Source organism: Dryobates pubescens, chromosome 10, assembly GCF_014839835.1.
Source record: "Dryobates pubescens isolate bDryPub1 chromosome 10, bDryPub1.pri, whole genome shotgun sequence".
Classification (NCBI taxonomy): Eukaryota; Metazoa; Chordata; class Aves; order Piciformes; family Picidae; genus Dryobates; species Dryobates pubescens.
In genome coordinates this window covers 31,480,883-31,505,123 of record NC_071621.1, presented here as the reverse complement: position 1 = coordinate 31,505,123, position 24,241 = coordinate 31,480,883, and the positions used below count along the sequence as shown (strand labels likewise).

The 24,241-nt window shown below is 40.0% G+C and overlaps 1 protein-coding gene across 5 annotated transcripts in view; it reads left to right on the top strand.

Moving 5' to 3' along the window:
• CNTN5 (contactin 5) overlaps nucleotides 1-24,241 on the top strand; it is a 661,195-nt gene that overhangs the window by 190,042 nt on the left and 446,912 nt on the right. For 4 of the 5 annotated variants that reach the window (XM_054164542.1, XM_054164541.1, XM_054164545.1 and 1 more), the window contains one exon: nucleotides 11,690-11,833. The exons of the other annotated variant lie outside the window; for it this stretch is intronic. The gene's annotated coding sequence lies outside the window, so the exon portion shown is untranslated. The remainder of the gene's footprint in view (nucleotides 1-11,689; nucleotides 11,834-24,241) is intronic. 5 annotated transcript variants of the gene reach the window in all.

The window sequence follows — 24,241 nt, the reverse complement described above, 5'->3', positions numbered from 1 at the left end:
CAGGAGGATGCTGTAGAACAGAGTGTCACTAAAGTCCAGATAAACTGCATCCACAGACTTCTCTTCATCCACTAAACAAGCATGGTGGGTTAAAAATCCCTCCCAACATAGAATTGCCAGACCAGCTCAGTTGGAAGCAAATGAAGCTGTATTTACAAGCAAAACTACAATCTAAATTATAGAATGCAATGAATAGGTACAAAAATATACAATATTTATGCATATGTACAATCTATAAGCAACACAAGACTAATAGCTTCCTCTTCCCTGCTCCCTTACCTACCCACCTCTACAAATGGGACAAGAGAGAGAGCAGAGAGTTGTTGGTAAATACTCAGCCACAACAAAGCAAGCAGCCAAGGTCAGCAAGGCCAGCAGAAGCCAGAGCTAGTATCTGCCAGAGAGAAGGAAGTGAAAAGACAAAGTTTACATCACTAGCTTTGTTTGTTTTCTGTCCAATGAAATTATTTAGAACTTACCATTATTTTCCTTTTTACATCCAATGGCAATTTATTTACATTCAACTATCTGTTCAATATCTGTGGAAAATTTCCCAGGCACAGCCTGAAAACTACCACAAGAAGCCACCTTTTCTTAGAAGGAGATCAGGGAAGGGAAAGGAGAGGCTGAGTGGTCTCTAAATGGTCTCAAGATGGTGGAGGCATCTTCAGTCATTAGCCCAATTAGCTGAGCTTTCATTAAGGAGGCAATAAAAAACTTTTGCATGCAGATGTTCATGTATATTGCAGCAATATTTTTAATATAATTCCTGTCTTTGGTGTTCATCCTTTAATAATTCTAAACCTGGGATCTGCTCCAAATGAGCACACTTTGTCTATTTCAGTTTCATCATAGCTTTAACTAAAATTGTATTTCTAGAAAAGAATCTTAAAGACTTCAAAGCACATATCTTCCCCCTGAACATCTATTTCATAAAGAAGTAATTGTATTCTGATCTTCCTTAAAGTCTTAGGTGACTGGTCCTAACATGTATCTATGACTTATTTTTTTCATCTTCTTTACTCCATTTATGCTTTATTTGCACAGACCTGTCATATATGTCAATTCCCAGTTTAACTTTCTCTTATTCTGGCTTGAGGAGAAAATGCTCTGAATGACATAGCAAAGCAAATTGCTGCTCTTTAGCAGCTGAGCCTCTCTGCAGTTATAATGATGCTACACCTCAGTAACTTTTGTCTGGGTTAGAGAATAGTTCAGTCGCCTTTTGTCCTTATGATTTTTAGTTACAGGCACTGTGTATTGTCTGATCTTTACTCCTGCATTACCTATTCTCTTGTAGTGACTTATTAAGTAATGCTATTTTCCTTGCAGCTTTAATGGACCACTCTCCTCTAATTGAAGGAACTCTACTATCTGAGAAGCAGCATGTTTCCAAAGGACAGTGACAGGCAGGAGACTTAATTTCTCATACTGTTTAAACAGTGCCTTACTGTTTGACTTTGTGCAAATCACTTAGGAGGTCTAAATTTAAGAGCATCTGCACAAAGTTTGCATGTCTTCATTTTGTTACCTACCACTGAGTTTTGTTCTGAGAGGTGCACGATACAGCAGTTAAAGGCAGTGAGAGCTGCAGGTTCTTGACATATTAAAAAATCAGAATGGTATTAAAGTGTTTCAAACCCACTTTAAAACCCCAGGTGTTTCAAGCCTTTTTTTCCCCCTTTTTTTCTCTTTTATTTTCTTTTTAATGTCATTTCTTGAGTTCCTTATCTTCAAATACAAAAAAAAAGAAAAATGGCCTTCAGAAGATCTTTTGACTGGAAACACTTAGAAAACTTTTTAGGATTGCTTGTGTTATAGAATGAGGCATGTGCTCAGCCATGTTAGTGTTATTAAGTTACAAATACTGGAAGTATCACAAACAAGGCCAGATGGAAATCACCCAGCTGAAACTCAGACTGTGGCTCTTTGCCAGGACTTCTGATAAACAAGATTCAGATCGTCTTCACTACACACTGATCCACGTTATTGGGTGCCTTATGAGGCAAAGACAAAAAAGAAGGAAGAAGAATTAGTCATAACCCTGTCTTTCCTCCTAGAAGGTGACATGCATCTGTGAAAAATCATCTGTGGTTACAAAAGTGAAAGCAAGCATCCTGTTAATTAGACTTGAAAATAAGTACTTTGCCACAATTAAAAAGATTCTGAGCAAACAGCTGTAGCAGAAGTTCAGCTCAGAGGAGTTCATCATGAGATGATTACTTGCATTGGCAACCAGCAATGACAGTCTGCTGGTTTCCAAAAGGTATTATTTTACTGACAGCAACCCAGCAGCAGTGCCAGCAGAAACATCATTTCTGGCAGAAAGGTGCAGTGACATGGCCCTGTCTCTGAACACAGAGATCCAGTTAGACTGAAATTTGATAATGGCTGTACCAAATGAACTTGCTCACAGTTTCCTTCTCCCATAAGATACACACACACATATGGAATGTGCTGCCCAGGGAGGTGGTGGAGTCGCCGTCCCTGGAGGTGTTCAAGGGGAGATTGGACGTGGCACTTGGTGCCATGGTCTAGTTGTGAGGTCTGTTGGAACAGGTTGGACTTGATGATCCTTGGGTTCTCTTCCAACCTTAGTTACTGTGATACTGTGATATATGTTTATCTCTAGCTATTACACTAGTGATTGATACAATATTAATGATTGTAACAACAGTCAATAATGGCAGTAATTCATACAATCAGTAAGGTTGGAAAAGACCTTACTGATGAAGGCTGGGCCTTCCATAAGCTGTGGAATCCCTGGTGATGTGACATAGGGCATTTGTGACACAGCCACCCAGGACTGGTACAGAAAGGGTGCACAGAGTGCTGGCCCAGTCTGGAGGTGAGCAGGCAGGTGAGTGAGGGCTGAGGAGAGAGGACAGGGCTGTTGGGCTAAGGCAAGGAGGCAGGTGTTGCCAATGGTGCAGCAGATAATGCCTGCTGCTCCTTTGTCTTTCAGAGCCAGAGGCTCAAAAAAGAATAGGACCAGACCTCAGCCAAAAGAGCATTGGTTATCCTGCCTTTTAGAGTTGCAGATGTAGACAGACTTGGGACCAGACCCTATATGGTGTGCTGCTGTCCTTAGCCACACAGCCAGAGAGATTTCTTTTACAAGGGTATGTTTTACAAGGACACTAAGTTAAGTGTCAACAGCCTGGCAGAACCTTGGGCAGGGGTTGCCCATGCTGAGCAAGGGTGGCTGCTCCATTTATTTTGTTATCTTGACTTTTAGAGATGCAAACCCAAACAGGCTCAGGATCAGACTAAAGGACTCTGCCTGTTCTCAGCCACACAACCTGAGATTTCTACAGCATCAAGAAAGCCATTGACCCAAGGACAAGGAAGCACACACAGTCCCAATCTGCACCATCCATCAGCACCATGGTCCCATCAGCAGCTGGAGACTCCCTCAGCTGTGGAATAGAGAAGCCTCTGCATCACCTGTGGTTTGTTTGAAATTGACCTTGAAATAAAATTTCCTGATTCCTGAACCATTTTCTGGGTCTTCTGCTTTGTGTGGTCTATTGGGGGAAACTTTCTGAGCTTTCTCCCTTTTGTTCTTGTTACATGGAATTTAATCTTTATGGATGTTTATAGAGAAATATATAGATACCTTTATGTATAGGCAAATGTAACTTATGGACATAAGGTACAGCAGCTACAGGCCAGTTGAGGCTTCTCACAGCACCTGAAGTGACAATGTGGAAGCTGTTTCCAGACTCTGTGCAGAGAGGTGGGAGTTACTTGCCCAAATACAGAGACAGTGACTTTCTAGGTGTTACAGCCAGGATTAAAATAAGTATTTAGTGCACTTTTGACAGGTCCTGTGCCCTATCTGCCAGTTTCATGTAGATCCATAGGATACTGGCTGTAAGAGAGCCCAAGTGGCACTAGGTCACTATGTTAAATACCTGCATTGCTCCCCAGTGTTTAGACACTATGGTTATCTCTGTATCCTCATGCTGAGCTCCACCTTGCTCTGCCTCAGCCCTGAGAGCAAGGAGGAATCATAGAATGGTTTGGGTTGAAAGGGATCTTAAAGATTCTCTTGTTCCAAAGCTGCTGTCATGGACAGTGGCACCTTACACCAGACCAGGCTGCTCAAAGCTCCATCTAAGCTGGCAGAGCCTTCAGGAAGATCAGCTCTGTGATCTTGCCAGGCTCAGACGAGAGACTGTCTAAACCACTAGAAATCCTTTTCCATTAAGCTATGTCTTATGTTTGATTCCTATATAGATAAACACAAAGTGAAAATAAAGGATAATATGAGTTAGGAGAAATTGCTAATTCATGGAGTAGTTTAAATTGTTTAATTTCTATTTTAATTATTCTTGTCTTTTAAAAGACTTTGGCTAAAATATGACAACCTGTGTAATCACCAGTGCGCTTGATAAGGTACCTGAGAAGCAATTTCTTGCCTTTAGTATCTTTTGGTATCTATTGTCTGTGTCTCTGCTCATATTATCTTCTAATCTTCACCTGCAAAGACTGTGCAGTTGTGGAAATATATTGAAGCAGAGAAGCACAGGATAAAGATGCTAAATGGAAAACATTGTGCTAAGTATTCAAAAGCAGTCTTGAAACATATACACACACAGTGGAAATACTTAGATTTTTATACCAAGCATATTGTTCAATGCAACCTACAATACAAGACTTCCCAGAAGATTTTTAGGAACACAACCACCTTTGATTTTTATGGACACACTATTTGCTGAGGATGGTGATGTCTGCCTTACAGTCACTAGGTAGCATGATTGCACAGCAGGAACCTCTTCCCGGTAGTATAGACACAGATAGCTGGATCTACTTCAACTGTCTAAAGATATCTGGGGTTTCCTCTAGTTCAGTGTGAGAGGCATTGCATTTCTTAGAGAAGCTTCTTTCTTTCACACAGCTGATGTTGCCCTGACATGTTTTTGAATTAGCTAGGAACTGTGGGCCCATATGGTGCAACGGGTAAGAGGCTAAACGAAGTGGAAGACAGGTGTGATTTAGCCACTTCTAGAAGAAAAGTGGAATTATTGAACAGGCAGGGAGAGCCAAAGGTAACTATTTTTTTCTGAACCCTGGTACATCATAAGCAGTTGATTTGTTTAATAAATTCAAAAGGGCCAGTCAGTGGCCAGGATATTTTAAGTAAAAATGGAGGAAATTGTACTTCTACACAGAATGAAACTTTAATAGGGCATAACTTTCCTGTGAGATGTCAAAAGCAAGAGAAAGCTCTATACATTTTTCAAACCAATTTTTTTTTGCTAGCTAACTACAGCAGGTCTTAATCAAATATCTGCTTAAACCTATTACCTCTCTTTTTCCCTCTCCTGCCTTGCTCTCCACAATATTTAAGAACTTCATCACAGTTTCCCCTTTCTAACATATAAAAATTCCCAGATTCTTAAACAGTCATTAATGAGAGTGTAATCTGTCTTGTCGGAGGTTCACCGGGAGACTTCATAGCCCTGCAGTGAACTATTCTTCACAGGCTTCCTGCACATCCTTTCTGTGGATAGTGATTTTACATCTCTCTTCTACTCTAATTTCCTCTTCATTCTCTAGTATAGCATCTATTAGTCACAGAAAGTTAGAAAGTGTAAGACTCTGCAGCTGGGGTACTCGGAGTCTTGCAAATAGCCGCAGAAAGGTTTCAGACCTCTGAGTGTAATGGGCTGTAAAAGTAGAAGCTGTGATTTATTGTTTCTTCCGCTTGCTGAAACCTAATGGCTAGCCCACCTTCTGTGGAATTCAGTGATCTGCAGATTTGCAATCTAATAAGAAGCTCAAATAAATGGTGATTCTTTTCCTTTTAATGCTTCCATGTCATTGTGTAACTTTATTCAGAACAGTTTTTTTTGGGGGGGAATATTCAGTTCAAAGCTAAGAATGTATGTACACACTAGCTATGTATGAACACACAGTAATAGCCTATATTGTACACATACACTGAAAAAGGTCATGGAATTCTTCTGTAACTTATGCAAGAGAAAGAAACTCAAGGAAACAGAAAAGTGCATATCATACCTAGGATAAGTGATTCTGCCCTAAACCAACATTTATCTATATATATATATATACACATATATGAAATACCACAGCATGACATGATTCTTCCTTCCCCATGTATGGCTGTAAACCCTGCAGGCAAATGATTGATGAGTTTAATAACATCCAGGAATTAGTTCCAAAAGGTTTTGTGAGAAAGTGAGTTTCCTGCTGCACATATTCTCGTGGCCAAAAAAAGAAACGTTGTCTTATGTGTAAGTGCAATAATTTATTGTTAAATGTAAATCCTGTCTACTTGTAGAATTCTTAGTTCAGTTTTTATTATTAAAAAAGTAAAAAAATGAGGACAGGAAATATGTCAGAAGTTGAAATTTCCATACATGCAGTCCTGATATTTACCACTTTCATGGTGTTCAGTTTGATTTTACGGCACCTTGTCTTCAGTCTGAGGAGAGTACATTCCAGCCCCACGCTGGGGCTCATGTGAATGATTTATTGCTCATCACCTAAGACTCACATAGGGACATTTTTTCTGTGTTTGCCAACATTCTCACAACTTGCTATTTGACCACTGGTCTTCAAGTGCATGTTTCACCAGAACTCACTATTTATGGCACACCATACCTATGTTAGCAACCTGTTCTTTATTCTCTTTGTTGCCTGTAAAACTGATTTTGCCAGGTCTGCATTTTGTTAGGTCACCCTCAGTGGACTGTTTATAGCAGTTGGGTCTAAATTATCAGGTTGTGTCCTTTCTCTTATGTCACGAGCCCTATGAGGAGAGGCTGAGGGAGCGGGGGTTGCTTAGCCTGGAGAAGAGGAGGCTCAAGAGAGACCTTATTGCTCTCTACAACTACCTGAAGGGAGGTTGTAGCCAGGTGGGTCTCTTCTCCCAGGCAACGAGCACCAGAACAAGAGGACATAGTCTCAAGCTGCACCGGGGGAGTTTTAGACTGGATGTTAGGAAGAAGTTCTTCATAGAAAGAGTGATTGGCCATTGGAATGTGCTGCCCAGGGAGGTGGTGGAGTCACCATCACTGGAGGTGTTTAAGAAGAGACTGGATGGGTCATTTGGTGTCATGGTTTAGTTGATTAGATGGTGTTGGATGATGGGTTGGACTTGATGATCTTGAAGGTCTCTTCCAACCTGTTCTGGTCTGGCCTATTCTATTCTATTCTTACTTCCTAAGTGTACCATAGAAGGGTAAGCAAAAACAACATGTAAAGGACCTAGTTACCTGGTCATTTCAAAAATTGCTGTTAGAGCTCTATCAGCTACAACAAAATTTAGCTAAGTAAAACAAATTCAAACAGTAAATCTGACAAGCCCCACACTTGAGGCCTTGCAGAGAAAGTACAATGTCCATGGCATTGTCTTATTTAGAACAGAATCATAGAATCAATAAGGTTGGAAAAGACCTCAGAGCTCATCAAGTCCAACTGTCACCCAAGACATCATGACTACTAAACCATGGCACCAATTACCACATCCAATCCCCTCTTGAACACCTCCAGGGACAGTGACTCCACCACCTCCCTGGGCAACCCATTCCAACGGCTAACAACTCTCTCTATGAAGAACTATCTCCTCATCTCAAGCCTGCACTTCCCCTGGCACAGTTTGAGACTGTGTCCTCTTGTTTGGGTGCTGGTTGCCTGGGAGAAGAGACCAACCCCCACCTGGCTACAACCTCCCTTCAGGTAGCTGTAGAGAACAATAAGGTCTCCCCTGAGACTCCTCTTCTCCAGTAGTGGTAATGTCTTATTTACTTGGCTGCAGAATCTGTTCCATTTGGAGAGGTATTTAGTGCTTTTTCTATCTCTTAGGTAAATTAGATACTTCATGTCTAAGCTCTGCAATATCTTGGTCAAAGGCGATAGTGGTTCTGTGGAAGTGCTTTTGTTGGAGGTGGAAGATGAAGCTGTTTATCTCAAAGATGAGCAATGGTTCATCCCTTTCAGGATGTGTCTCTAAATGGTTCTTAACAAAAAGGTACCCAAGACAGGAGGGAGGGATGACATTCCTTACTAAATGTAACAAAGTTGTGCCATGTAATACAATTTTGAATGTTTATTAGATCATGAATTTTTACCACTCAGTGTGGGGGGGAGGGGGTAACAACTGGGTAGCAACTAGACTGGGAGAAGAATGTTTCTGTAGGGTTACTCACGTGGATACTTACATAGATTATTCTCATTAGTGATCAAAATACATGCAAATACTGTAAGAGAACTCTAAATCAGTTCTAAGTCTCTGTCTTCCATCACCATGGTTTTATCACTGGTTTTCTGCAATCCTCTTTATAATCCTCATAAAAGGTGAGCCAGCTCCAACAGAATTTTGCCTTCCTCTCCTTCACAAATTTAAACGGTAGCTGGACTGCAGACACAGCTTTGAATCATTCAAGCAGTACAGGATTTAGCTTTAATATCATTTAAGATCTTCTTATCTTCTTATACAAGATATTCTTATCTTCAGGCCAGTCTACAAAAAGTTAACGAGAACGGTGTCAAAATCTCTCCTTTGTAATGATTTTTCTTTTTTAATATATGTAAGTCAAAACTCTTCTTCAGTCTCTGAATTCAGTGCCTTTCTAAAGGCAAGGTCCAGGCAAAATTTTCAAATTCAAACTTCAAGGCCAATACAGTAAGGAAAGATCATTCATAATTCTCAGGTTCATTAGCTGTGAAATTGGCAGCTAGTTCTGCCACAGAGCCTTTCAAAGAAAAACTTTAGACATCTAATGAATGTGTCCAGACAAGGGCAATGAAGCTGGTGAGAGGCCTTGAGCACCAGCCCTACGAGGAGAGGCTGAGGGAGCTGGGATTGTTTAGCCTGGAGAAGAGGAGGCTCAGGGGAGACCTTATTGCTGTCTACAACTACCAGAAGGGTGGTTGTAGCCAGGTGGGGGCTGGTCTCTTCTCCCAGGCAACCAGCACCAGAACAAGAGGACACAGTCTCAAGCTGTGCCAGGGGAAGTTTAGGCTCAAGGTCAGGAGAAAGTTCTTCACTGAGAGAGTGAATGGCCATTGGAATGGGCTGCCCAGGGAGGTGGTGGAGTCACCACCCTGGAGATGTTCAAGAGGGAATTGGACATGGCACTTGGTGCCATGGTCTAGTAGGTGTGAGGTGTTGGGTGACAGGTTGGACTTGATGATCTTTAAGGTCTCTTCCAACCTTGATGATTCTGCGATTCTGTGACTAGAATACTTAATTAGCTTTTATTTGTTTATTTTTGACTCGGCACAACAGTATTTGATAGATGTAGTTCCCAGCTGCTCATTGAGCTCCAGGAAAATAATTTAACTAGAGAGTAATACGGAAGAGGAAGACATTCTTATGAGTTCTTTAGTCAGAACAAAACATTGTGAAAATCAAGGGAAGATGCATCTAAGAACATAACTGAGGATGGGTACAAGAAAAAGTGGGGAAAAAAAGGAGAAGCTTTAAGACAACATAAAGCTGTTTATGGTTTACTTATTTTCAGCCTTCATATGGAAGTAAATCTGAAATCTCACATAATGTCATAACACACATGTGGGTTTTTTTTTAATTGGGGTTGGTAGGTGTGGCAGTTTTAGAACAGAATAGAATTAACCAGGTTGGAAGAGAGCTTCAAGATCATCAAGTCCAACCTATCATCCAACACCATCTGATCAACTAAACCATGGCACCAAGCACCCCATCAAGTCTCTTCCTAAACACCTCCAGTGATGGTGATTCCACCACCTCCCTGGGCAGCACATTCCAATGGCCAATCACTCTTTCTATGAAGAACTTCTTCCTAACATCCAGCCTAAACCTCCCCTGGCACAGCTTGAGACTGTGTCCTCTTGTTCTAGTGCTGGTTGCCTGGGAGAAGAGACCAACCCCCACCTGGCTACAATCTCCCTTCAGGTAGTTGTAGAGAGCAATAAGGTCTCCCTGAGCCTCCTCTTCTTCAGACTAAGCAACCCCAGCTTCCTCAGCCTCTCCTCATCGGGCTTGTGCTCCAAGGCTATGCCTTTAAAATTTAGCTGCAGATTTCAAGCAGAAAAGTAGAGAAATAGAAATAATTTACTATTGGGTGTAAAAAGGAAAACAAAAGATTGTTCTAAACAAATTCATTGGATAAAATGTGTGGGGTGGATGCAGATGTAACCTAAAAATCTGTCACACTTCACTTCTATTCCTTTTCTTTTCTCCTGTGGTCCTGGCTGTTCTGCTGGGGAGACAGTAATCACTTCTGGCTGGCCTTGAGAAAGGATAAGAACACAAACACTGCTTCTTTAAGCTTCCTCTCATCTCCTCTTTTCTTCTGTTATGGTGGGGGGAGAGGAGGCTTTGGGGGGGAAGCGGGGAAGCTTCTCCACTCTCTGTGAACCCAGAGGGGATACAGGGGGGTTTCCATCCTATTTTCTAATTGTAAATACCTGAATGATATTGTAAATCCTGTATAATTTGTACATATTCATTACATTCCATTGTAGAGTGCAATTTTTGCTTGTAAATACAGCTTCCATTTGCTTCCAACTGAGTTAGTTGTGCTTAGTTAAATGTGGATGAGAAACTTCAAGCCACCACAATAGGGTGGGTTGGCTTTTTTGCTTTTTGTAATTGAGAGTGCTAACAATTGTTCAAATTTACTAAAAGTGGCATGATTTCTTTGTGATTGTCAAGTTAACTTAATGATTGGATAGTTCAAACGGTAATTATTTTAAGGAAGTCATGCAGTATTTTGGAAGATAATAAGCTAAATGGTAGTGCCTGCCTCTAGTATAATTTCAAATGGGTAATTTGAAAATGGAGTCATCAAAGAAGTTGTAATTGCACATTACCTGGGAAAATGTCACTTAAACCCCCCCACAAAAACACAAAGCAATATGAGAAAACATCTTTAAAAGAATGCTTATAAGGTGCCTTAAATTCAAATAACAGAAATTATTTTATATTCATCCATTAGAGAGGAGTATGCATAGACATCAAAGGTGGAGACTGGGAAACCTGGGGCTATTTAGTCTTGAGAGAGAAGAGTGAGAGGGGATCTGATCAATGTGTATAAATATCTGAGGAGTGGGTGTCAGGTGGAGGGGACCAAGCTCTTTTTGGTGGTGCACAGTAATAAGACAAGGAACAACAGGTTCAAACTTAAACATAGAAGATTTCACCTCAACGTGAGGAGAAACTTCTTTACAGTGAGGGTGACAGAGCACTGGAACAGGCTTCCCAGAGAGGTTGTGGAGTCTCCTACTCTGGACACTTCCAAAACCCACCTGGATGCATTCCTGTGCGGACTACCCTGGGTGATCCTGCTTTGGCAGGGGGGGTTGGACCCGATGATCTCTTGAGGTCCCTTCTCACCTCTAATATACTGTAATACTGTGATTTTCCCTTTCTTTATAGGGTATCAATGCCTATTTCTTTTTCTGCTGTTGTAAGAAATTGAACTTTTCCCACTAACAGCATAAACCAAAGCACTTTTGCATTCTGTAGCCACTCTGAGACAAGACAGGTGTCTCACATTTAATTTACACAAGTCACCCGACGCTGTCGTGACATGTACCACAGAAGGAATAAAAAAGTAGAGTCAGTGTAACAGATCTCTGCATACAAGGAACTTTTACTGTTCTACATCTTCAAATAGAGTTCTACACATGCATGTAACCAATTTTTTGTTTGTTTGTTTTTCTTCCTCCACAGATTATTGAAAAGGAGTCCTTATATGTTTTGATTCAGTTCAGGTCCTGAGCATCAGTTTTCAGTCACACCTAGTTCAACACCTGTTCTGTGGAGATCATTTCTGTTTTGAAGGACAACTTCTGAACAGACAGTAGGAGAGTTAAGGTAGTGCATATTTAAACTAAACTGCTCTTGGAATATGTTTATGAGCTTTATTGCTTGCATTTATTAGTTTATGAAATTAAAATCAAACACAGAAGCTCTTGCCAGTAACTTAACCTGAAGAGCCTGCAAATGGAACACAGATTAAAAGAAAAGAAATCTGATTTAATGAATACTGTTGTTGTGTTGTTGTGACCATGAGTTAGTAGAAGGTTCTATCTTGAAAGTGTTTACACTCCTTATAAATTCCATATATACTTTAACCTGGATGCACTGAATAGCCTTTTAAAAATATTTTTTGTCTCATGTTTAATAGCATCTGATTAGTTCTGGAAAGACAAGATTTAGCACAACATCTGTACTGTACTTCTAACTTCCCAGGCTTGGTCAATGTGGCTTGGTCTAGTTTTAGGTTATAGTGGGTTTGTTACAGGAATCTGAAATCACAAGCAATTTCTCATGAGGGCAAATCTAAAGGTCAAGGAAAACTCATCCTGTTAAGCAGTCAGAGTTTGTTCCCAACTAATATTAAGCAACTTCTGTAACCCAGTGCATTTTTTCTCAGAATATTCAAATAAATACAAATCTGTATTAATGAAGCAGGTGAATGTGAAAACCGATGTGATCATTAAGTGCCTATTGTAACACAAACCAGTGTGATATAGCAGCTGTAGGCATGAGTTATTTCAGTCTGATATTCATTATCCAGATGAACAATGGATATTCACTTTAAATTTATCATGAGTGCAGCCACAGATGGAAATAAGATGGAGTAAATGTCTGCAGCTATCTGTTAACTGGTGTGCTGCATCATTTAATAGCTGAATGACTTATGATCATGTAGTTCAGAACACCTCTAATTAATTTTTGACTTGAGTCTTTATTCTCAACCTCAAACCATGGTTTATTAATAGGTCAACAGAAAGAGCTTTCTAAAGTGTAATGTGTAGCTGTGCAAACATATTTGGAAGCATACAGTTCATGGTTGGATGTCAGATGTTTTACCTGCCTACCCAACTAATTGAGAATCATACCAGAAAACTAGAAAGCCATTGTAAGGAATGAGACAGACAGTGACCTCCAAACACACATAACTGTATTAGAATTGATGAACTTGATATGAGTAGATTCACAGTGTCATTTAAAATATAACACATTTTCCTGCTCTTGATAATGAATTTCAACTCCTATAAGCACAGGAAAGATTGGCAGGTGAATTCTAACTTGTTTTCTCTGTACAAGCCTTATTAGAGTAGCAGATTTATTGAAGGATATTCTTGATACTGAAAAAAAATCCCAACATTTTGGCTTTGGGTTCAGGCTGAGCAGGCATTCTGTCATCAAACAAGAATCTTTAATGTGTTTGAGGTGCAAGAGATGGTAGGAGAAGAGGGAGGAATTCTTTTTTCCCCAAGTTATCAATGTGAAATCGCTCCAGCTTCTCATTCTCATCAAAGAACAGCAAAGAGAAATTTAAGCCATAATTTTCTTTGAGAATTTAGCTTTTTTATGTTTCTGTTTCTCAAAATAATAACTATTTGTAAGTTTAATAATGGTGTATGCTGTACACCAGAATTATGTTGGTCTTTAGACTGGAAGCTTGTAACAGCCCAGTTTTGACAAACATACCAAGATCATTTGTGTAGTCATTCTTTATACATAAATCTATGACATCAGGTAAGAGAACCAACCTCTCTGGCCTGACAGCCTTTGTGCATGATGTTAACTTCATTTTCTTGCAACAGAGCAGAACTGAGTCTCATGTCCTTTTCCTGAATCTGTGTGATTCATTCCTAATAAATGTTAAAATTGTTCACTCAGAGAAATTCCTATGTAAAAACGTAACATGAGCATCCAATGAAACACAGATCACACTGTGTTTTGTAAACACTTCTATAAAGAAGATGATTTGGCACGATTTTATGGCTAAGCAGGAGCTATTTATTTGCTGGTGAAGAATATGCCTCAAAATAATATATTCAGTACTCCATGTCCTCAACCTCTTAGTAAGCACACAGTGTGAAATAAAGCATATTCAGGGAAATACACAGAACCCCTGACTACAGTCCCATGAGATTTTTCTCAGCTCAGGAGAAGTTTCACCTGTTCTTTCCCCCAAAATGCAAAACACCTCCTTTTTTTTTTAAATGTAAGATTCTGATAATTTCCTTGCCCTGTCCTTTCTGTAGGCTTTTGTTGGATTTCTGAGGAGTAAGTCTTACATATGCAATTGTTAAATCAGAATAGCTGGTGCATGTCAAAGTCTCATTCCTCGTTTTAAGTTAATCACTCAGATAAATGTAGAACAACAGCAGCAAAGCTTGCATAAACAAAAGAAATCTCCCTGGTGCATATTTTTGAACAGGCTATGTCAGGGTTTTTTTTTATAGTATCTGTCTTTACTGTGTGGACCTTGGCATAGTGATTGCACTTAATAGATCTTTTCAGAAGTGTTCTTTGTTTCAAATGTTGCTGGAAAAAATTGCACCAGTTAGGAAAAACAGTTGCTCAGATGGGCTATATAGGGACTTTATAGATTGTCATTTCAGACAATCTGAAATTCTGGGAGTTGTAACAGTGATGGACAGGAACAAAAGTAGCAGCGATTTTCGAAACGCAGCTCTGCATTGTCTCCCAAATGTTTAGATTTCAATAGACTAACATGCTGAGAGAGTGGAAGGACCTGACATGAATTAGTCATTTTCGGTATGTGTGGAATTTAACAATCCTTAAATGGCTCATGTTGGATAAAAGAAAAACAGAAAAATGACCTTTATCTCTGTCACCACTGCAAATCATGTTGTTCCACTGTTCCAGTGATGCGTAGAGGTGGAAATAACTGAGATAAGTACAATAGACTTTTCCATAGACTGAGTTTTCCAGGTCATTTAATTCTCTCTAGTGTCTTCAGAACCTTTCCAACAGAGCTAATGATAACAGATTGCCACATTATCCTGTTCATGGTGACCTGTTTGGGTAGCTGCCAGAAATTCTACTCACTGAGAACTATGAGTGAAAAGAAGTGTTTACCAAATTTGCTTCTAATGGTTATTATAATGTATTCAGGGCAAATGAAATAATATATTGTATTCTGGAGTGCTCCATGTGTTAAGTAATGATTTGATTATTTTGAAAATGATACTTTAGATCTGAGTTACTGCTCTGCTAGACTTGGTTTTGAATTTTCCTTGCAGACTGGCCTTCTGCCAGCTCCCGTTCCATGGGGACAGTTCACCCAATCTAAGATAGTGGTTTTTTTCAGCACAATGCCATCTAAAGCTATCCATAGTAACTCTCTCCTTGCTAAGAAAGAAATAGTTGTAGCTTGAAGGTGATGAATGTCATGATTGCTTTCGGGCTGCATGAGCTTAGAAACGTGCAAAGAAAGTCTCACCACCCATGCACTTAGTGGCATTGCATCTCAGACATTAATCATTATAGACTTCACCCTAAGTGTTTGTATCTAATTTTCTGAGAACCAGGAAGTTTGAAATCAGATAAACAATGTGATTTTTGCCATAAAAAAAGGAAAGAGCCTGTGTTTAGTTAATTAGTTTAATTAAACAAATATCATAGAATCAACAAGGTTGGAAAAGACCTCAAAGATCATCAAGTCCAACCTGTCATCCAAGACCTCGTGCCTACTAGACCATGGCACCAAGTGCCACGTCCAATCCGCTCTTGAACACCTCCAGGGATGGTGACTCCACCACTTCCCTGGGCAGCCAGAAATCTATCTTTTGGCTATTTGAATATTCAGGGTTTCTTCACCCCATTCAAAACAAAATAGTTTTGGAAAAGAGATTCTTCCTGGGCAGTCTGCTTTTGAGTTATCTTGTTCTTGCATACTATTTCTATCTAATTTCAAAGAGCTAGAGAGATATATACAATTTTAAATATTCAAACTGATTCCTAATATTGACTGTTTGAAAAAGATTATAAATAATTTATTTTGGTTGATTGGGGTTTTTTTAACTGCATTTATGTTCCTATAGAGATGCTCTACACATGATACTTGTTCCATATCAATGCAAAAGTCACATCAAGAGTATTATCAAAGATTACTTACTATACAATAATGATTTTTTTAACTTAGGACTTCTGATCAGTTTGCTTTAAATCACCTGCATAGCTTTCCTTTGATTATAGATGATAGAACTGGAATTACTAGAGGTAGAAAATGCCATTAAATTAATTTGCCATGTAATTGCTCTGATCAGAAAAAGTTTGTTTTAGAGTCTGTTTTATACATGAAGGGCCTGCTCTATGTAAAGTGTGGCAGCTCAGCAGCTGCTTTGCTAGCAGATGATTCTTGCACGAATAAAGACTTCCTTCTCAAGGTGGGGAGAGCAACATAGCCTGGGGAATCATGAGAGAGATCACATAGCCTGGTTAGTAGGCTTAAAAGGAAATTTTCAAAGGTTTTGAACTTATATGCCTGGTGTCTTGTTGCCAATGAACATGCCCCGTTCCGTCTCTTCCTAAACACCTCCAGTGATGGTGACTCCACCACCTCCCCGGGCAGCACATTCCAATAGGCAATCACTCTCTCTGTATAGAACTTCTTCCTAACATCCAGCCTAAACCTCCCCTGGCACAGCTTGAGACTGTGTCCTCTTGTTCTGGTGCTAGTTGCCTGGGAGAAGAGACCAACCCCCTCCTGGCTACAACCTCCCTTCAGGTAGTTGTAGACAGCAATAAGGTCTCCTCTGAGCCTCCTCTTCTCCAGGCTAAGCAACCCCAGCTCCCTCAGCCTCTCCTCATAGGGCTTGTGCTCGAGACCTCTCCCCAGCCTCATTGCCCTTCTCTGGACACATTCAAGTGTCTCAAAAAAGGGCACTTTTTTTCCTAGTTTGAGACCAACTTTAATTTACAGCAACATGACTCAGACTCTTACTGATGTACCAAAAGCAGAAATCAGCCTTCAGACACAGGTATCCTACGAGATGCAAAGTTTCTTTAAAAAGAGTATCATATATAACTCCCAGGAAATACTCCTGAATTGGGAAACTTCAGAAGGAAATAAGAAATGGGACAAGGAGGAAAAGAATCTAATTAGATTCTGTAGTGGCAATCTTCAGTTGCTTCTTTTGGTGGTATTTGCACAGCTGCAGTGTCCTGTAAACCTTACATTTTCCTTCAAGAGAGAGCAAGGAAAAAAAGAAAACCTTTTAAGCAGTGTGAATGACATCTCTGTTTACTTGTTTCAGAATGGACAGGAACTGTTCCAGGTGTATGAAATATCTGAATGGGGCTGTTCTACTCGCACTGGTTGACATCAGATGCTCATGCACACCTTTACCTTCCCAGGGAACTAGTCTTGTCCTCAGGTCAAGAAAACAGCAGTTGTCAGAGTAGCAACTTTCATGTGAACATGCTGAGGAAATTTTTAAGCATTGTTTTTATTATTTATTTTTATTTTCCCTTTCATAAAGAGGGAAATGAACATATATATCATTATCATGCTTAGTTTCTACCAAATCATCAGCATTATTAAAACTCCAATAGGTAGATCAGAATCTGTACAAGAGACTTGTTTGTGAGCATAGGAAAACAGTACCAATCCAACTGGGGATGAAGAATGAATCCACCTTAAATCCAAATGCTTTTCTTCAACATTTTCATGCTAGCCTGAAATTTATCAGTATAATTTCATTTTTTATTTCTAGATTTTTGTGGCAAAACCAAATAAAACCTTAACAGTTCTTAAAATCTCTGTGCAGGTGACTGTGGCTCTATTGGAAACTGTAGTAATTGTCATACATAAGTAATCAGTCATGTCACTAAGTTTAAAAATAATTTGGCTGATGAAGAAGAAATGCATTTTGGTTTGGTTTTTTTTTTTCCCTTGCATAGTACATTCATTTTTCCATAATAAATTAGTGCTGACATAAATTCAGTCTTCCAGACAAATGAATGTTCAGTTAAACAAGAATCTGGAACGTGCACATTAAAATAAATGCAAGTGTACTGATCTTAGCAACTGAATTAACAGATGCATGTGCAGGAGTGCCTATTCAGCCAAGAACAGACACACTGAGTTGTATGTAGCTAAAATTCACCTTTTACAAATGAGTGTACTGTTTTAACTCCACTTGTACAAGGTAAAAAATGCATGCCTGAGTTAGAGAACATGATTTTTTTTTTTTTGGTCATCTTCAACTTTGCTTATATGAAACTTATCACTCATAGAATCATATAATCAGCAAGGTTGGAAAAGACCTCAGGAATCATCAAGTCCAAGCCCTATGAGGAGAGGCTGAGGGAGCTGGAGTTGCTTAGCCTGGTGAAGAGGAGGCTCAGGGGAGACCTTATTGCTCTCTACAACTATCTGAAGGGAGGTTGTAGCCAGGTGGGGGTTGGTCTCTTCTCCTGGGTAACCAGCACCAGAACAAGAGGACACAGCATCAAGCTGTGCCACGGGAGGTTTAGACTGGTTGTTAGGAAGGGAAGAGCCTATAAAATCACTGGGGTGCAGGTGGGTTTGTTGGAGGACTCTGCACCTGCTGAGAGTGAGTGTGTAGGAAATCCTAACACCATAGTCAAGAAATAAGAAGCAGTTCATACTGGTTTGGGTGCTGCAGGTTATTTTACAGTTACATGGGAGAAGCTTAAAAGTCTGTTCTGTAAAGTCAGTCCTAAGCATCTGTGTGTATCTATTTGCTTGTGTAAGAAAAAAGGCTACTGGCGATGGTGCTCTTTATATATGATAGAGAATTCATTATAGTGTATTTACCTTGCAATAAGCAATTTGCATTTGTTTATCTTTCCTCTAATTTCCATGCTCTTTATGCAATTCAGCTAGAGTGATTACCAATGTTTGAATAAATGGCAGATTTACTGCATCTTGTGAAACAAGTAATTCCTTTAAGTTATTGCACTAATCAAATGTATTTACTCAGGAACTGAATTGATATTTAATGTCATTTATGCTTTGAGATGTGAGAGAATATCTTATTTCTTTTTTTATTTATTTGTTGACTATTTTTTGTCAAATACTGAAGCATGCCATACATTGTAAAACTAATTGAATGTAGCTCAAGTGGAATAGAATAGAATTAACCAGGTTGGAAAAGACCTTCGAGATCATCAAGTCCAACCTATCACCCAACACCATCTAATCAACTAAACCATGGCACTAAGTGCCCCATCCAGTCTCTTTTTAAACACTTCCAGTGATGGTGACTCCGCCACCTCCCTGGGCAGCACATTCCAATGGCAAGTCTCTCTGTGAAGAATTTCTTCCTAACCTCCAGCCTAAACCTCCCCTGGTGCAGCTTGAGACTGTGTCCTCTTGTTCTGGTGCTGGTTGCCTGGGAGAAGAGACCAACCCCCACCTGTCTACAACTTCCCTTCAGGTAGATGTAGATGGCAATAAGGTCTCCCCTGAGCCTCCTCTTCTCCATGCTAAGCAACCCCAGCTCCCTCAGCCTCTCCTCATAGGGCTGTGCTCCAAACCCCTCCCCATCTTTGTTGTCCTTCTCTGGACACATTCCAGCAACTCAACATCTTTCCTAAACTGAGAGGCCCAGAACTGGACACAGGACTCAAGGTGTGGCCTAACCAGTGCTGAGTAGAGGGGCAGAATAACCTCTTTACTCCTGCTGGCCACACTGTTCCTAATACAGGCCAGGATGCCATTGTCCTTTTTGGGCACCTGTGCACACTGCTGGCTCATGTTCAGCCTACTATCAGCCAGTACCCCCAGGTCCCTTTCTGATAACAGCAACAAAGAAAATAACAGCAACAAAGAAACAGAAACCTGAACGGGATTTAGTACACGCTATAGTACGTCTAGATAGCAGATAGTAATTCTGCTTGTTTGACAAGGGATTTGGAGATTTGGACCCTACGAGAAATCAAATACAGTTGATTATACAGCTTGTCTATCTATAGGTTAAAATTAAAATCCATATATTTTCAAAGGGGGATTTTAGTTTTATTAAAAACCAAACGAAACCAAACCAGATAATAGACTAGAATAGAATAAAATAGAATTAAGCAGGTTGGAAAAGACCTTTGAGATCATCAAGTCCAACCTATCACCCAGCACCATCTAATCAACTAAACCATGGCACCAAGCGCCCCATCCAGTCTCTTCCTAAACACTTCCAGTGATAATCACTCTAATGGCTTTACTGAATTGAAAGAGCAGTGCACACCTTTCTGTTTGTGGATTTTGTATTATTTTTCCTTTAAAAAACACAACAAAACAAAAATCAAAGTTTTTTTAGCAGCTGCAGACTCACAGCACATTTAAAACTGTCTTACAGCACATGCAGCTGACTAAAATAACTGTATGTGACTAATAGTAACCTCCTTATGTCTAAAATTGTTTTTTAAACATGCATAAAACATTCATTAACGTTCATCTAGTATAATTCTGTTTGGAACTATAATCTAACATTGTACAGAGACGGATGTTGGTCTCTTCTCCCAGGCAGCCAGTACCAGAACAAGAGGACACAGTCTCAGGCTGCGCCAGGGGAGGTTCAGGCTAGATGTTAGGAAAAAGTTCTATACAGAAAGAGTGATTGCACATTGGAACGGGCTGCCTGGGGAGGTGGTGGAGTCGCCATCACTGGAGGTTTTCAGGAGGAGACAAGGGGTGCTTGGTGCCATGGGTTAGTTGTTTGGGTGGTGTTTGATTGGTTGATGGGTTGGACGCGGTGATCTTGAAGGTCTCTTCCAACCTGGTTTATTCTATGTATTATTCTATGTATTATTCTATGTACTATGTTAACGTCCTTAGGAGCACTGAAGAGCAAGTAATGTGTCTGCAATTTTCTATATTAGCAGAGTTATGTAAAAGCTTTTAATTTGACATCATTTGGAAAAGCAATTGCTTATAGTCTGTATTTTGTTTTAACAGTCTTTTCTCCTCAGAAACTTCAGAAGTCTGCTTGGATTTGTGGAAAGTATCTTCCTGTCACCGTGGCCTAAATTTTCCTTTATATACACCAGAGTGAAACAGTGGTCATTCTGTGGAAACTGTTGCCAAAGTAACCTTTGTAGAGCAGCATTAGGGTTTGGTTTGGTGTCAGTTAAATTTCAGCAGAAGATGAAATCTTGGTGAGGAAAAGAGAGGAAGAGCTTGCATTCCATACTCTCCTTGTTTCTGAAAGACTTTTTGGCACCGTTTTTCACACCGCTCCCTGATCCGTAAAGAAATTGTTCACAAATTTGCTTTGAAGATTTCCTTGAGAAAAAATGGCTCTTGAATTTCATTAAAAAGAACCAGCCAATTCTCACTACAGAATAAATTCAAAAAGGCTATTATGCTGTCCTTAAAAGCTGTGAGGATTCCTTGTAATGCTAATCTCTGAGTGAAGTTTTATCCTGAGCTTTGGAGAGAACTTGTCAAATGGAAATGATCATTGCCTTCAGAATTTTTATGGAATCAGCCATGTCATATTTCACAGAGCAGAAGTCTATATATGAAGCCCACAAAAGTTCAGGCACCAGAAATGTGATTCAAGCTCATTTGAAGAAAGTAGGCTCAGTTCACCTTCTCACTGAATTTTCCTTTAAACTTGGACCTAATTTCACTTACTCCTTTTTTCCCCTTGCATTCCAATTTTAGACAAATGCCCCTCTGCCACTTTGCTTGTATGCCTTAAAATCCACTTGGGGTCTCGATGTTGTCCAATCCAGAAGGCAAATACGAATCAATAACAAAATTTTATCCTCATGAAATGCAGTGGTACCTCCTTCATGACCCCAATATTAGGGGCAAAAGTTGACATTTCCACAGCCTGTTTGAATGCCCTAGGTATTTACAAAGAGAAAAAATTCTAACCTGATTGCATTCGATAAGGTAACTCTTGAAGGGCTTTGCTTTTGATCAGAGTCTGCCACAGATATATCTGTTTTCTTCTTCTGTGCACCTTAAAGGATGTGGCCTCAGAACTTCAATGCTCTGAGAAGTCTGGATAGGAGTGATTCAGTTAAATTACATAGATTATTGTCATAGTCCAGAAAACAAAATACAAACCTGAGTTTGGGAGAGACATTAGTTCTCAGGAATTGTTCCTTCAGTCCCTTTCCCTACCTAGGATAATCCATACCCTTATTTCACTTCATGGAATAATTTGTACCTTGATTTATCATTCATCTTAGAAGAATTTCAAAGGTAAAACTTACTAGGTACCAATCTGTGAAGGTGGGAAAGGATACTCACTGTCCTACATTAGTTGTAGTTGATAGCTTTCCATTTCCTGTAGTAAATCAGTTCTGACCAGCTTTGTAACCCCTGCAGCAAGAGATGGTCTACCCTGATGTGGCCATTCTTGGTCATTTTAGGTGAAAATTAAAAATGGTATGTATTTGTTTCAGCATTTGTCTCCATATCTGAGGTAGAGATGCAACATGCATCTCTTCTGGGAGACCTCTTTTTAACAAAACTAATCAAACAAATCACGGTACATTTATTTAAGAAGCTGTGGTCTTTAAAGTCTTATGGGAATGTGTCAAAAATTTAACAATGAAAGAAGTTGATTTAATGTAGCTTTCGAAGTGCTTAGCATTGGTAGAATAGAAGTGCTTTGGTTAGCTTAAGATTTTAATTAGGGTGATTATTGTGTTTGTTTTTTAAAATGAAATAGCTTGTAGCTCGAGTTGCTTGTTTGCAAAGATTAGGAAAATTGTTATGCTGAATTTACAATCACAAACTAGAGCCAGTGTTGAGGTAATAAAACTTTATTTTCATTCCAATGGTATTTTTACTGCTATTTGTACCATGGAAATGCATTTGTGGTGCCTGAGGTGGTGTTTGTTTGTGTGGATCTCAGCAAAGGTTTCCCAGCATAGAATCATAGAATCAGCCAGGTTGGCAAAGACCTCAGAGATCATCAAGTCTAACTATGACAGAATAGAATAGAATAGAATAGAATAGAATAGAATAGAATAGAATAGAATAGAATAGAATTAATCAGGCTGGAAAAAACCTTTGAGATCACCAAGTCCAACCTATCATCCAGCACTATCTAATCAACTAAATCATGGCACCAAGTGCCCCATCCAGTCTCCTCCTAAACACCCCCAGTGATGGTGACTCCACCACCACCCTGGGCAGCACATTCCAATGGCCAATCTCTCTTTCTGTGAAGAACTTCTTCCTAACATCCAGCCTAAACCTCCCCTGGTGCAGCTTGAGACTGTGTCCTCATGTTCTGGTGCTGGTTGCCTGGGAGAAGAGACCAAGCCCCTCCTGGCTACAACCTCCCTTCAGGCAGTTGTAGAGAGCAATAAGTTCTCCCCTGAGCCTCCTCTTCCCCAGGCTAAGCAACCCCAGCTCCCTCAGCCTCTCCTCATAGGGCTTGTGCTCCAAACCCCTCCCCAGCTTTGTTGCCCTTCTCTGGACACGTTCCAGCAACTCAACATCTTTCCTAAACTGAGGGGCCCAGAACCTGGCACAGGACTCAAGGTGTGGCATCGTGTATATGCATCAGGTATATGTAACATGAGTAGACTAATCTGTGTTTTCTTCTATCTTCCTCAAGTTTTGGTTTTGTTGTTTCTTTATTTATTAATTGAAAATATTACATTCAAGGTTATCTTCATGTTCTGCCATCTCCTCATTTCAAAGCCGCAATTGCAAACAGGAGCTTCAGAACGTCTCCAGAGGATGGCACAAAGCAGCCTTTTATTTTCAATGACAAATCCAGTTTAGGTACTTCATGTGCCTTATAAACATTTCTTATTTTGCTGAAGTCTGGAGGTATCTTGCTCTGCAGAAACAGCAGAGAGTGCTGTATGCAGTGCTTTCTGGTGTTGTGTGTTGTCACTTTGTCACCGCTATAAACTATGAAAATCTTTGAGGAAAAAAATAATTTCTTGCAATCATTTCTAGTTCATTTGGAACGTATGGATTGAACTTTTTGAGTGCTAGGAATCTGTGGTTTGTTTTTGTGGTTTTTTTTCAAGATTAGAGTTGGGTTTGTTTGGGTGGTGGTGGTTGTGTTATTTTTCCCCATCAAACTCTTCGGAAAATCCATGTAAGCTTGCACAGACTCCTTGGAAAACTCCACTCTACAAAAATGCCTTTGATTCTGTACTGTATACAAGCACTGGTTTTCCAGCATTTAAGAAAGGGGCACACTGGCTAAATGTTTGTAAAATATTTTGGTATTCTAAACAAATTTCATTGGCCAAGGATTGTGGGAGGTCAGATTGGACCTGGGGGAGCTGGGAACTCTCTCTCAGTCTTCCTTCCTTCGCTGTCCCTTTCGGCTGGATCTGCTTCTGGGCTTCTTGCCAAGAGATAAGAACTAACTCCCTCCCTGTAACAGGCCTGTCCGCTTCTTCCCCTGTCCTGCTAACCATCCTCGTCTCTTCTTCTACCTCTTTGGGGGAGAAGGGAGGTAGGGGGGTGAAGGGGGCACAGGGGGAAGCCCCCTCTGTGGGGGGGTC